The sequence below is a fragment of the Bos indicus x Bos taurus genome, chromosome 17, assembly GCF_003369695.1.
Source record: "Bos indicus x Bos taurus breed Angus x Brahman F1 hybrid chromosome 17, Bos_hybrid_MaternalHap_v2.0, whole genome shotgun sequence".
NCBI classification, from domain to species: domain Eukaryota; kingdom Metazoa; phylum Chordata; class Mammalia; order Artiodactyla; family Bovidae; genus Bos; species Bos indicus x Bos taurus.
Window position 1 is genome coordinate 63,786,299 of NC_040092.1, and position 14,840 is coordinate 63,801,138.

A 14,840-nucleotide genomic window follows, 5' to 3' on the forward strand; every position below is an offset into this window, starting at 1 on the left:
TTTTTCCAGTAGTCATGTACAGATGTGAGAGCTGGACCATAAAGAAGGCTGAGCACCAAAGAATTGATCCCTTCAAACAGTGGTGCTGGAGAAGACTCTTGAGAGTCCCTTGGACAGAAAGGAAATCAAATGAGTCAATCCTAAAGGAAATCAACCCTGAATATTCAATGGAAGGACTGATGCTAAAGCCAAAGCTCCAATATTTTGGCCAACTGATATGAAGGGCTGACTTATTGGAAAAGACTCTGATGCTGAGAAAGATTGGTGGCAGGAGAAGGGGGTGACAGAGGATGAGATTGTTGGATGGCATCATCAACTCAGTGAACATGAGTTTCAGCAAACCCCAGGAGACAGTGAAGGATAGGGAAGCCTGGTGTGCTGTAGTCCACGGGGTTGCAAAGATTTGGACATGACTGAGTGACTGGACAACAAGTTTGGAGGGAAATGGCATGCCTTTCATAACTTTTTTAGAATTTAGAAGAGACTTCATTGCCTCTTCATTGCCTTCTTTGTCAAAACCCTCTGATCCACCTATCTCTTTTGTTAGATTAAATTGTTTTTTTAAAGAAAAACACTTGCAACACTTCCCACCAGTCACCTCGTGCTCCCTGTAAGCACTGAACACTTTCTCCTTTCTGATGAAAATAATTTCATTTCAAGGAGACAGCTGGAAAGATACAAGCTCAATCCTCAACAGATTGCGGGCCTTGTGGTTGAAGAGGTTGAGAGGTCTGTGGCTTCCATTTCTTTCCTCCCACAGCTCCATCAGTTGATGGTAATATATGTGATGTCACCAGTCTCTGGTGTCATCCCACGAGGCTATGGGAAATAGATTTGAAAGGGCAAGTTTGGGATTCAGAGGCCCAGCAGATCCATGCGTGGGGGTTGTTTTATATGGTTCTTTCCTATTATGCCTGGTTATTCTACTCTCTGATATCTCTTCCATGTTTTTGCTAATCCCAAGTTGTCCTTGAAAACTGTTTGGAAATTTGCAGTGAAGCAATATTACAGACATGGATCCCTTTCCTTCAATGGTGGCATTTATTTCTTTTTTATTATTTTCAAAATTATTCTTATGTGGCCATTTTTAGAATCTTTTATTGAATTTATTACAATATCACTTCTGTTTTATGTTTTGGTTTTTTGACGGGAAGCATGTAGGATCTTAGCTTCACCATCAGGGGTCGAACCCATTCCCCTTGCACTGGAAGGTGAAGTCTTAACCACTGGACCAGCAGAGACGTCCCCAGTGGTTGCATTTAAAATATCCATTGATATATGATTCATATACCTATTTTAAATGTTTGTATATGTCATGTTTATAATAGAAAATCAGCACTGTATTTTCATACAGCTATAAATATCCCATATCTTTCAAACTGAAAATGAGTTAATAAAATCTAGGATTGGGCTTTTGACAAGAAATAGCAAGGGAGAGAAGAGAGAGTGAGATGTGGAATTGGTATGCTCCTTAATCTGAGCTGGTATTAGTTTCCTTAGAGTGACTCTCAAAATCGAGAGGCCAAGTCAAGTTACCTAAGTATCAGGGCTGCCCAGTGCAGACCAACCCAGGAGTACATGCTTTGTAAATGGGGATCATGCAACCTGGCAGCCAGCCAAGGATGGCTTTTCCGAGCAGTCCTCAGTTACACGTTGACTATTGTCTAACCAATCTGCTTACTATTCCAAAAGTGTTGCCCTAGTCTCTTTGGAAGCCTCCTGTTCTCTTGCATTTTCACAACCTTCTCCAGCCACTGCTTGTTTTAGATCTATTTTTCATGACAGGATGATAGCTTTTTCTCCTTGCTGTGGCTTCAGAAAGGCTGTGAAAAATGTTTCATAAGATTTTCTTTTTTTTCCCTCTTTTTAATTTTTTTTTGTTTGCCCTTTGAGAAAGCCCTGTAGATGCCTTTCACATGCAGCATGAGATTAGATTTTTCTTTCTTTCTTTTTTTTTTTTTAGAAATTACACTGCATTTCAGTTATGTATTAGAGCAATCTGTCATCTTCACATTAGAAGCCGTGGATGCGTCTCCAGCAGCTGGTTCTCTAGGACTTATATTTCAGAAAGTGTGGCAAAGGGTGTTAGGAGAGCAGTGTCAGCAGGCCGTTATTCTTAATATGATGTTCTAAATTATAAATATTACCAGACGTCCCCGTGCAGCATGAGGAGATGATTCTGTGTTTACAACAGGAGAACCTTCACACAACGACCAGGCAGAAGCAAATGGAAAGAGTAAAAATATATTGCTTCTATTAGTTTTAAAAGCTGACTTGGATAGCAGCAGCAACTTGGTCGTATATAGCCATAGTTTAGGGCTCTGTTTAGTATTTTCTCCTTCCATTTGCCCCTCAAGGTGGGTCGGTGTTCAGCTTGCGCAGTTACCAGAATGGAAGTTGATAATTCTTGCTAGACCTTTGCTAAAGGTGGGAGCCCAGTGGTGGCTTTACAATAGTATCTATTATTAACGCACATCCATTTTGCAAGAAGGATCCATGCCAGGAAGCACTCCAAAAGACCCAGTCACATTTTATCTTAAGGAGGCTGGTGTTTAAAACGTCAAAATAAAATAGCTCACACAGCCACAGGGAAAAAATGGTAAAAAAGCAGGCGCTTGAGCAGTGCCAGCCAACTTCAGGTTTGCTAACCCAAGGGTTTCTTGCTCTTAGATGCTGGGTGCCATTCAGGAACCTGTTCTTTCTGCAGCAATCTGGATTGCGGGATAAGTGACTATGGAGTTATGAAGACGTCAGGTTGTAAAATTAGCCTCGTTCCTTTATTCTTCCCTGTTTCTTGCCCACAGATAATTACAGATGCAAATAGTAGAGGTCCTTCATTAGATACAGACACACGGTGCCATCATCTCATGGGGATCTGTTAGCACAGCTGGCATTCACACTGTGTTAAATATTCAAAACACTTCAGAGGATCACAAGTGAAGGCTACGGTTATCTTGCTCAGGTGGCCATATTCTTTTTTAATCCAGGAACGTTATTTAAAATAAACATATGTGCTGAAATTCTGTCATGACATACTTGATCATCAGTTAATAGATAATTGCATATGAAGGATTTTCTAAAACATACACCTCTCTCTATATATATACTTATTATAATATATTATGCATATATATATAAACAGATGCATATATATATATATATATATATATATAACTGAATCACTGTACTATACACCTGAAACCAACACAACATTGTAAATCAGCCATACTTCAATTAAAAAAAAAGAAAAACTGGTAATGACATGTGTCAATGGAAAGTCTTTAAAATCTGATGTTTTACAAGCATTGGGGTAAACATGAAAGTGGAATCCAACCCACATATGCCCAGGCAATACAAGATTCTTCTGTCCATAAAGTATATTTCTCTTACTATTAATTCACAATCTTAATATCTTCTCTTCCTTATTTTTTGATGTGACTTTTCTATGCTTTGAAATATTTGAACATATCTTTCCCTCACACTGTAGAGAAGCAAGCATACAAATTTGGGGCCTGTGATAAAAACTGTTTGAAAAACTGCCTCTTGTTTATACCATTCATTTGTTATCTTTCAGTAACAAAATTACAGAACTATGAAATTTTTTATTTCCTATATGCCTAGGTAGGTTTAGAAGACAATTGTGAATTTCAGGTATCTTCACGGTAAAATTTGAAAATGAACTACATGCCATTTGGCATTTATACAATATCTTGATTCTAACTTGAGCTCTTGGGCATTGATGTTCACAGAACTAGTTATGTTTTTTCCAGATATCTATTTGCAGAGCTATCAATGCATTGATAACACCATTTTCTACATCATGGAAGCAGTCAATCATTTCTTGGTATCCATCCATCAACCTTAATTGGTATTTACTTATTCTTACCATACTGGGAATAGAGAATCATGCTAAGTGTGTGGAATGGTTTAGCTTTAATTAAACAATTTGATTCACTAATATTGCATACATGTATACACACACATCAACCTAATGGAATCTGTATATAGTATGCTGCTAAGCTAAGTCATGTCAGTGGTGTCCGACTCTGTGTGACCCCATAGACGGCAGCCCACCAGGCTCCCCCGTCCCTGGGATTCTCCAGGCAAGAACACTGGAGTGGGTTGCCATTTCCTTCTCCAATGCATGAAAGTGAAAAGTGAAAGTCAAGTTGCTCAGTCGTGTCTGACTCTTAGCGACCCCATGGACTGCAGCCCACCAGGCTCCTCCATCCATGGGATTTTCCAGGCAAGAGTACTGGAGTGGGGTGCCATAGGCCTAATCTATTAGTTCAACAGTCACTGGGGTGCAGAGCGTCTTCTGTTTATCAGTGAACATGAAAAAATGGTATTTGGCAAGCACAGACACTTTTCTACCAATTTTACTATATTTTGGCATTTATGCCATTAAATCAGAAGGGTACAGGGATTGTTTAGCTGTTTATTTTCAGAGGTCATGAATCAGTTTCATATACTTTGCTAAATTTTTAGAATTCAGTAACTACAACCTCTTAAACCTCCAAAGGATTAAAATAGATTCTTTTTTTCTTATCTTAAAGCAGAATATAATTTTAATGTATTCACAAGATTTTGTAATTTGGGATATTAAGAATATTTATCAGTCCACCCTGGATGTCTCACAGAAGGTATGCTGCTTCTTCACGGAACTGTCAGTGACTATTTTTATTTATTCTTTCAGTGACTCCATCTGTTGGCATGAAAGACATTCCTATTAAATCTATATAGTTGTTTCCAGAATTTAAGAGGCAGAATACAGCGACCTATGGAAGAAAAAAGGAAATATTAAAGAATAATTGCCACATTGAAAATACTTCTTGGGCTTCCCTGGTGGCTCAGTGGTAAAGAATCTGCCTGCCAGTGTGGGGGGCACAGGTTCTATCCCTGGCCAGGGAAGATCCCACATGCCACAGAACAACTAAGCCCATGTGCCACGGCTACTGAAGCCCATGCTCTGCAACAGGAGAAACCACTGCAGTGAGAAGGCCATGCACCACAGTTAGAGCTTAGCCCTAGCTCACCACAAGTGCAGAAAGCGTGCGCAAAGCAGCAAAGATCCAGTGCAGCCATATGTAAATAAATAAATTAAATAAGTCAATCTTTAAAGAAGAAAAAGCAAATACTTCTCCTCCTCAGTCCCCATCCTTGTTTATATATAACCAAGAACCCGAGGAAGATTTAGATAAGTACATTTAGCTGTTAAACAGATGGATGTCTTTGAAATTCATTAGCAGTTGTCATGTGGTTAATAATTTATATTCCTGACCCTGTAGCCCAGCCCAGGCTTTAAATCTTCACCTTTGTGTTTAACCTTTTATATCAAGTTAAATGTAGTGATGAATAAGAAATAGGGGGAAAAAATCTAATAATTTGGAGTTGGGGAAGAGAGGAAGAAGAGGGGCATCCCAAGAGAGAATAATTGGAAATCAGAAAAGATGGTGTGGGGACTCCCCTGGCAGTCCAGTAGTTAAGGCTTCATCTTCCAATGCAGGGGGTGTGGGTTCAATGCCTGGTGGGGGACCTAAGATCCCGCTTACCTCATACCAGAACAAAAGCAACAGAAGCAATATTGTAATGAATTCAACAAAGACTTAAAAAATGGCCCAAGTTTAAAAAAAAAAAAAAAACTTTTTTAAAAAAAGAAAGAAAACAAATTGTGAGCAGATGACTCAGTTCTGATATTCATGTCCTTTTGCTTTTTTTATTAATGGTAAGTAACCTGAAGTATACTTTAGCTAAAAATTTATGCAGAACATATCTCCCTCGGGCCTAGGAATACTTTTGATTTACCTTTTCAAGCAGGAAAAAATTCCACTTTTGCTAGTTCATAGGTGTGCTGCATTTTTGTTCTCTTCAAATAAACCAAGAAACACAGATAAACAAATGTACAAAAAAAAAAAAAGCCTCCCTTTATAGAATGAAAAAAAATTTTTTTCCAGTTTGGACTTTAAAACTTGTTTTGTGATTCTGCCATTAAATCAAGATAATAAAAAATAGCTATGATTAATACATGAACTAAATGGAGTGGATTAACCTTGGCTTTAAGGTTAAAATCATGCATGGAAAATAGTTCTTGAAAGAACAAAACATAAAACAAGGCATTTTTGTGCTAAGGGACTGCTTGAGAACCTCTGAAATTGGTTCAACCTTGGAAAAAAAAAAAGTGGTAGGTGGTATTCCACTCTATGAAAGAAACAATATGATTCAGTAAATAGCATTTCTACCACCTCTGAATACCCGCTATGCAGGCCACTGTCTGTCTGCTCTGAACTCTTCGAAACAGAAGGGCTTTTTGTTTACTGATGTTTGTTTTACTGTTCCTGAGTTTCAGTGCAGTGATGGATTTTGAATCCATCAACCTATTACCAATCTTTCCCCAGTAATGCAGATGTTATCAAAGGAATAGCTGACCAGGGATAAATTCAGGAGGGGCTGCAGAAACTCCCGTCGGCCTGTTCACGCATTCTGGGAGAAGAGTCAACGCACATCTGCCAGCCTTCCCACCCCACACTACCCAACCACACAGCGAGGGAAGCTCTGGTCTCAGGCCTTCTGGAACCTGGGTGTCTTCCTTCCTTGTCATGTGGTGTCGTGGAGCCTTGCCAGGCCAGCTTTAAGTTGTCGGTACACACAGGAATGGCGACTCATTTCTGCGTTGTTTGCCTCCCCACCTTTCTTTTTCCCCCTTAGAACTAGCGCTTTGTCTCTGATTCTCCTTCAGCCCTCAGCCCTGGCCTTCATCTTTCTTGACTGACACCTTTGTCTTCCTCTGCCTGCTTCTCTCCCCTCGTTCTCCTCCAGCTTGGGGACTCAGTTTGGGTGGGATGGGGAGAAGAAGCACCAGAACCAAGACTCCATCTGCTCTCCCTCATGGACCCCAGAGAAGGGGGTAGGCAAAGGAGGTGACCCCCCAGTCCCCCCAAACTGAGGAAGAATGAGACTTCTAGGGCCTGAGCTCTGACCTCTCCTCTTCTCCCCTGTCCCCAGATCAGGGTCACTTCTTGGTGGGGTGGCAGGTTCTAGCTCGGCTCACACTGATAATGAAAGGACTACAAACAAAAAGTTTTGTGTCTTAAAAAAAAAAAACCCCTAAGATCACAGACTAGAAAGAGGACAAGAAACAAGGGCTGCTGATCACAAAGTTGAGCTTGTTTCAGATTAGGTTGGCAGGGAGAATGTGTGTGAGTGGCCTCCTGAAGGTCAAGTTCTTTCTGTCCGTGGCGAAGTGGTATGTTCAGAGCCAGAAGAAGGGATAAATAAACCAGAAGAACCAGCACTGAGCACGAAAACGTCACTGAGGCCACTGACACACGACTGAAAATGCTGGGAGTGGAGCAAATGGCCTTTTCCGAAACTCCTCACAGAGGGAACTGCAGATGACTGAAGAAAGGCCAGTGATAGCGAGCATGCTAACCCTTGGAGCCTCGGCCAAGCGGGTGCCTGAAACGAAGTAGGTGTTAAATAATATTCATGAAAGAACGTGCATGAACCAGAAATGATGGGAAGCATGACCTCCAGGAGGCGGGTTCAAGGAGGAAATGTTCACTTGATGGTCTCTAAAATGTTCTCTAAAAAGGGGTCCCACTAAGGAATATTTCTTTTCTTTTTTGTTCCTTGAGGGGGATACAAACTAAGTGACTCTAAGCATTCAAGTTGAGGCTAATTTCTGAACCGTTTTGCTCTTGCCCTCCCAGTGTTCCACCTGTCTCCTAACAGATGTTTGTATCCAAAGAATATCACTTTGAAGAAACATCAGCTTTTCAATTATCTCTGTGTGTCCACATGTCTCAGTTTAGCTCTGAAAGTGACACTATGGCTTTGAACTTGCTGGTAGTGATATTGCCTTGGAATTCTAGCCTTAGTTCTGTTAGTATATTCATCGTGTCTGAACAAAAAGCACTGTCCAGATTCATGACTCAGTGGCTCATTTTGTTCCAGGGAAAGCTCTCCCCGTTTTCCTCTCCTCCAACCCACACACAAGTATCTGCAAGGGGTTGGAGCTGGCTGCACCATTTCCAATGCAGCAATAGATAGAGGTTGTTTAAGGCAGTATGGAGGAAACTTTTATTTAAATTCATCAGAGATTAATGCAAACTGTAAAATGTCTGATTCATGAATTTATGTCAGGACATCAGATATTTTTAACCTGATGAGTAGAATGGTTGAACAGTATGTATACTTAGAAACAATATGTATGTTTGCATGATTTTATTGCAATGCTTTAAAACAAGTGGTACCCAGTAAAATATCCAGTTTACTTTAGCAAACCATAAATTACACACAGGATGACCAAGAGAGTGCTCAGTGGTGATCTATTAATATATACCCCTGCTTTGTGAAAGCATTCGGCCAACAGGACATCCAGTGGGGTGTACCATCACTATATATATCAGACTATAGAAACTTTCTCCACAATAATCCCAGAGATTAGATTTAACATTGAATAGTTTAAAAAACAAAACACGAGGAAATTCCCAGCTAGTCCTGTGTTTAGGAATCGGGACTTTCCTAGCTGAGGGCCCAGGTTCAGTCCTTGGTCAGGGAACCAGGATCCCACAAGTGTGCAGCCTGGCCAAAAATTAAAAATTAAAAATAAAGAAAATTCTACAAACTCTGATGCTTTAACATGGTTCTTTGGTTTGGAATATTTCTTCTGATGGAATTCCTGTGCAAATTATCTTCTATTGTATAATCAGAAACCATGATACAGGCATACCTCATTTTACTGAGTTTTACATTATTGCACTTGGCAGACACTGTATTTTTTACAAATCGAAGGTTTGTGGCAGTCTTGCATTAGCAAGCTTGTGTGTGCTCAGTCAGTCATGTCCAACTCTTTGTGGCCCCGTGGACAGGCTCCTCTGTCCATGATATTTTCCAGGCAAGAATACTAGAGTGGGTTGCCATTTCCTGCTCCAGAGCATCTTCTCAACCCGGAGATGAAACCCATGTCTCTTGAGTTTCCTGCATTAGCAGGTAGATTCTTTACCACTGCAACATTAGCAAGCCTACTGACACCATTTTTCCAAAACCATAGGCTCACTTCATGTCTCTGTGTCACATTTTGGTCATTCTTGCAATATTTCAAACTTTCTCATTATTATTATATTTGTTCTGCTGATCTGTAATCAGAGATCTTTGATGTTACTTTTTCAAAAACTTGCAACTTCCTGAAGGCTCAGATGATGGTTAGTACATTTTTACAATAAAATATTTTTTATTAAGGTATGTACATTGTTGTTTTAGACATAATACTATTGCACACTTAATAGACTACTCTATAGTGTAAATATGATTTTTTATGCACTGGAAAACCAAAAAAAAAAATGTTCATGTGACTCACTTTATTGCTCTGTTCAATTTATTTCCCTGGTCTGGAACTGAACATGCAATATCTCTGAGGTATTTATTAAGGAAACACCAAAGACTCAAATATAGCTAAACTCTAATTCATATAAAAATATCTTGGTGAAATTCGGCTCGCAGTGCTTTTTCCTTCAGTGCCAGAGTATCTAACATTTATGAAAAGGGATTAGTTAAACCCTTCATTGAAATGCTAGAGTGTCTGATTTCCTTGAATTTTCTTTCTGGATTACCAATTTTAAAAACCTCTGACAATTCAAGAAAGAATGGGAAGCAAAAAGCCTATTATACAACAAGTTGAGTCAGATAAGGACCAATTTTCAAACTTAATCAAATAAACAAACAGACAAAACCCTGAATATCTTTCTTTATTTAAATACAATGTATGTACATTGGGAATACTGAGACATTTTTCGTTGTTGTTAACTTTATTTTCTGGAGCATCCAAATTGCAAAAGCCCAATGCTATGGAAAGACACAAAGACATGATTCTGATGGTAAATGTATGAAAATTGTTTTTGTTGTTCCAGTGTTCAACTTGGAAAACAATAAAAAAAATTTACAGGAACCTCTGTTATTTTCTGTTTCCCCTTGAGAGTCAAGGTTTATTAACAGCATCATTTTGGATCAAGAAAAATCACAATACATAATATTATTGATATTCAGCAACGCATGGAAATGGCTTCCAAGCTTTTCCTCTACCTTCCTACTCTTTACCCCAGTGGCCCCCAACCATTCTGGCACCAGGGGCCACTTTCAGGGAAGATGGTTTTCCATGAACTGGAGGAGGGAGGTGGGGGATGGTTTGGGGGTGATTCAAGTGCTTTACATTTATTATGCTCTTGCTGATCTGACGGGAGGCAGAGCTCAAGGGGTAACATGAGTGATGGGGAGTGACTGTAAATACAGATGAACCTTCGCTCCCTCACCTGCTGCTCGCCTCCTGCTGTGCAGCCTGGTTCCTAACATGCCATGGACCACTACCTGTCCATAGCCCAGGGGTTGGGGACCCCTGGTTTACTCTATAAGCCTCGTTTCAGGAAAACACTTCCGCCAGAGAACTGTCTGATGGCAGTCACTACTGATGAACGTACTACTCAGCAGTTTGTAGTTAGCGATGGCGAATTCTAAGACTGAGTCAGGAGCTGTTAAGAGGTGAGAGAAGTACAGAGTCCGCAGCGTGGGGAGGCAACACCTCAACTCTGCTGCAGGAACTATGTGTCTCTTAGCTGGAGCAATTTTTAGCCTTTGACTCCTGATGCCATTTCCCCTGCACTGAATAGTCTGTTGGTCTGTTCTGTCAGCTCTCAAAGTTCACCTAGTTGTCTATGAGACTCTATAAAAAAACATTAAAATGTCTGACTATAGACATCACATATATACTTATGTGTTCATGTGGACCTACAATTTTTAATATTTTAAAACCCAGCTAAAGCAGGTAAAAGTCACCTCTATCACATACAGTAATCACTTTCAATATTTTTACATTTGTCTATTGGCAAGAATTTGTCTACGCATAGATGTAATTTTTGTTTTAATAGCCAAAATTCATTAAAGTATGTGTGAATATTTTCTCATGTCATTTTTAATGTCTTGTGTAATATTTCTTCCCACAAATGTACCATATTTTAACCAGTGCATATTGTTGGACATTTACATAGTTTTTAATTTCATTTTATAATAAACAATCATGCTACAGACATTTTAGGAAATCATCAAGTACATCCGCAACACTTTTCTAAGGATAAACGCTGGAAAGTAGACTTTTTAATCAGCATAGCAATACTTGATCTTGGTATTTCCATGACTTGGAGCTGTGTTACTCAGGATAAGCTCATTGCTCTAATAACACCAAACTCTCAGACTTTTAATGGAACAAGGAAGTTTTTGCTCACACAGTTTCATGAGGATGTCTCCAGTCAGTGGTTCTCCTGGGTGGCTCTCCTTCAAGCAGCAAATTCAAAATGCAGGCTCTTTCCACTATAACATTTCCACCATTAAGGAGTCAATGGGAACTGTCCAGAGATGACTCAAATGTTTCACGGCTGTATCTGAAACAGGATATGTCACTTCAGCTCACACTGAATTGCTTATAATAATTCAGAACCATAACTCAATCTATCTAGATCTTTCTAGCTGTAGATTGAGACTCCATTTATGTATTGGGTTGGCCAAACATTTCATTCAGGTTTTTCCATAACATCGTACAGAAAAACCCAAACAAAGTTTTAGGCCAACCCGATCTCTGAAAGCGTGTGTGTATGTGTGTTGGGGCTGATGATGATTGTAAAGAAGTCTTTTCTTTGTGCCCAAGAGGAAGATCAAATGTTGGTGGTGACCATAGAAAAGTTTCTGTGCCTGGATCATTTTTCTTAACTTGATTAGGATGTTTCTGTACCTAGAAACAGCATTAGTTTGTCTTTCTTCCCAATATGATTGTTAAGAACACCTCTCTCTTTCTCAAAAGTATTCTGGTCTATATGATAAATTATATGGTCACCCTAGCTATGACTCCCTAATACGTAAGACCCTGCAGTACCCTGAGTCCCTGTTCCTCAGATCTGGGTGTCCCTCTGCTCCCTGCACCATCTGCTGAGGTCTGCACTGCCTTCTCAATTCTGACCAGATGGGTTTCTCTGAATCAGGAGACTGAAAACAGTTCCTAGGTAAGAGAGACCAGTGCTGAGACTTTTGTTTTTCCCCCCAAAACACAAGCTACAAGAAGTTAACTTTTAATAAGATATAAAGAAGACATTTCTATAATTAACATCATCAAAAAAAATTTAACATGATACTTCCAAGGTAGCAAGGCTTTTGTCCTTGGAATAGTCCAAATGGAGGTGAGATTATCATTTACCAGAGTTTTTATATAATGGATTCTTGAATTGGGTAGAAAGTTGGAATGTGCATGCATGCTGAGTCACTTTCAGTCCTGTCCGACTCTCTGCCAATCTACGGACGATAGTCCGCCAGGCTCCTCTGTCCTTGGGATTTCCCAGGCAAGAATATTGGAGAGGGTAGCCGTGCCATCCTCCAGGATCTTCCCGACCCAGGGATTTCACCTGCATCTCTTATGCCTCCTGCATTTGCAGGCAGGGTTCTTTACCACTAGCACCCCCTGGGAAGCCTCAGAAAGTTGGAATAGATGAGTTTAAATCTGATAATTCTTTGATTCTCTGAATTTAAATCACTTGGTCCACTTGGAACAGGGCCATCTGGGTCTTTTCTAGGGACTACCCATTGCTGTCAAATGTATGACGTTGACACAGCTTAAGATAGTTATAACTTGGACTGGATTTTAGATGAAGGGCTCAACCATAATTTCTAAAATGGATTAATCCTGGAGCTATTTTCAATACTTAAAAAAGTGGAATTTCCTCTCTGCCTCTGGGAATTACAACTCTTCTTAGAGACAGTCTCTCTAAATGTGCTAGTCTCTCTACAATTCTGGTCGTGTTCGCTACTAGTGAAGGAAAGGAAACTCTGTGATGCGTTACACTCACATAAAGAGTGACTACTAGCTCTGTGTTTTTCTCTTGTGTTCTCTTGCAAAATAAGATAATTTTTTTGCTTCTAAAGCCATATAAATGTTTTTTATTTTCACTATAAAATTAAGACATAGAGTTCAGAGAGCTAGAGGGAGAGACAAGGAGAGAGAGCAGGAGAGGGAGGGAGAAATAGAGATATGGAAGGGGAGTAAAGACAGAAACAGAAAGTAACACAAAGGAGAGAAAGGTACAAAAGGATCTCAGGCAAAGTGATATAACTGCTTTGCTTTCAAATCACACATTGGAAGAATTGCCTAGTGAAGGAATAGTTAAAAATATGCTATAAAATATGTCTATTGTCAGACAAATTAGAGAAGAATAGTATAATTTCAGAAAACAAAACTATCATTAGGGACACTGAGAAATGTGAATAGAGAAAGTGAATAGAGAATATGGTTATGCTTCTATTTTGACTTCACTCAGTATGAAGAATAGTTTAAAACAGCATATTTTCAAATTTGAAAATGAGGAGTCTGATATGCTTACAATCATCTATTTTTTTTTCTTCTACTCCAATTTCTTTCCTTCTTTGAGGCACAGACTGAACTGAGACCCACAGACTTTAGCTTCTTGTTTAATGTGTTAGTCACTCAGTTGTGTCTGACTCTTTGTGACCCCACGGACTGTAGCCCATCAGGCTTCTCTGTCCATGAAATTCTCCAGACAAGAATACTGGAGGGGGTTGCCGTTTCCTTCTCCAGGGGATCTTCCCAACCCAAGGACTGAACCCAGGTCTCCCATATTGCAGGCAGACTCTACCGTCTGAGACACCAAGGAAGCTAGGGACTTCATTAAAGATAAACTAGACCTCTTGAAGTTCTTGCACATCTCAATAATTAGCTTTTCATTATTATGTATTCCTTTTTCTCTTTAGTTTATTTTGCATAGTTTCTTTTGCTATGGCTTCAAGTTCACTAGTCTTTTTTTCTATAACGTCAAATCTGCCATTAATCCCATCCAGTGTAATTTTTATGTCTGACACAGTAGTTTTTAGCTCTAGAACTTTTATTCGAGTCCTTTTTAATTTTCTGTGTCTCTATAACTTTTAGAACATATGGGATACAGTTAAAATAACTGCTTTAATGCCTTTGTCTTGTAATTCTAACATCTGTGTCTATCTTGGTTGGTTTAGATTGATTGCTTTTTCTCCTCTTTATGGGTTATTGTAAATTTTAACTTGTTGGGTGCTGGATTTATTTTATTCTTGGGAGTATTCTGGAAATTTGCTCTGGGACAGTCACTTGAAAATAATTTGATCCTTTTGAAATCTGCTTTTAAGATGTGCTAAGTCTAGACCAATGCTCAGCCAAGGGCTTATTAATCCCAGCTAGTAGGGCAAGACCTTTCTGAGTAATCTACCTATGACCTATGAATCATGAGGGTTTTCTCAACCTGGTTACTGGAGGCACACACTTCTTTTGCCCTATGTGAGTTTCAAGTACGCTTCAAGTGGTTCTTTCCCCAGCCTTGGATAATTTCCTCACCTACATGTGCTGATCTGCACTTTGCTAAATACTTTAATGTTTGGTGTCAAGTGTCTTTAAAACAGTTGTTTCAGTTATTTTTCCAATGTGTTTTTTCTTTTAGATGAAAGGTAAATCCAGCCCTTGCTACTTCATCTTGCTTGGAATTAGAAGCCCTATATTTCCAACACTGACCTTTTTCTTGAACGCCAACTACTCACTCAAGGTTTGAATTTGAATATCTAACAAATGCATGTGTTCCAAATGTATCATGAATACAGATAAACTGTTTACTCCTTGCAAAAGCTGCTTTTAAATTCTTCTCTGTACTCTAGATCCTCAGTCTAGAATCATCCTTTGTCATTTCACTTATACCTCCCACAATCTGTTCTGTGCTTAGTTGCTCAGTCGTGTCCAACTCGTTGAGACCCCATGGTCTGCAGGCCGCCAG